The sequence below is a fragment of the Elephantulus edwardii genome, unplaced genomic scaffold (assembly GCF_000299155.1).
Source record: "Elephantulus edwardii isolate Elephantulus edwardi_28Jun2011 unplaced genomic scaffold, EleEdw1.0 scaffold00117, whole genome shotgun sequence".
NCBI classification, from domain to species: Eukaryota; Metazoa; Chordata; class Mammalia; order Macroscelidea; family Macroscelididae; genus Elephantulus; species Elephantulus edwardii.
Genome location: NW_006399867.1, coordinates 3,543,477 through 3,544,485, shown reverse-complemented (window position 1 = coordinate 3,544,485; position 1,009 = coordinate 3,543,477). Strand labels below are relative to the sequence as shown.

The window sequence follows — 1,009 nt, the reverse complement described above, 5'->3', positions numbered from 1 at the left end:
ATGAAAATTAATAAAATATAATTATAGAAAAAAAATTAAAAAAAGATGCAAAAAAAAGAGAAATATTTTGCCCTAGGCTAGGCTAGGCCAGACTTTGGTGGCCTAGTTGTAAGAAGCTGTGCTGCAATCTCAAAGGCATGCAGTTCAAATCCACTGGCAGCTCCATGGGAGAAGGATAGGCAATCTCCTCCCATGAGATTTACTGCCTCTTAAAACACACTGGAGGATGAGCTAAGTGTTGGTTCCAACTCAATGTCACAAAACAACAACAAGGTTGGACTAGCATGGAATAAGATTTTTGCAAATGAGCAAGCTTTTCCTATATATATTTTTTAATTTGTAAATATCATTTTTATTATTTCTAGAAATTCCTTGAATCTTAAATTCAGAATATCTTCAAAGAAGGAAAACACTTTGAAATATCTGAATCAAGATAATTCTTGTTTTAGGTTAGAGTAAAAGAAAGCATAGTTCTTCAATAAATTATTGAGTTTTTGTGGTCCCCCTGCCCCCCGTTTTCTTAAGAACTTCATCTGTTCCCTTTTCTACTCTTCGAAACTGAAAACAAAATAGAGAAGAAAGTGTGCTTATCACAAGTGAGATGCCAAAGTGAGAAGAAGGAATAAGGTTTTAGAAAAACTCTCTCATTGTCGTCCAATTGGAACCGACTCATAGCTGACCCTCCAGCCATTTTTCAGAGATTGTAAATCACACAGGAGGAGATTGCCCATCATTTCCCCACATAGCCACTGGTGGATTTGAACCATCAGAAAGGTGCAACCTTTGTATTGGCAGCAAAACTCCCTATGCATTATGCCACCACAGCTCTGTAAGTTTGAAGAAGGTTGGCCAATTGACTGTGAGTTGTTCTCAATGGCGGCTGCAGTGCAAGTGAGGAAAGAATTGCAGGATGTGATCATTGAGGGTTTTATTTTCTCTTTTCTCTCTTGGTTTTTTTTTTCCTGTTTTTTTTCCTCATTTTTAAAAATTATTAAATTTTATTAATTTT

At 36.0% G+C, this 1,009-nt stretch overlaps 1 protein-coding gene across 1 annotated transcript in view; it reads left to right on the top strand.

The window, feature by feature from the left end:
• The window catches only part of OTOA (otoancorin), a 97,143-nt gene that overhangs the window by 11,211 nt on the left and 84,923 nt on the right, over positions 1 to 1,009 (top strand). The window lies entirely within an intron of this gene.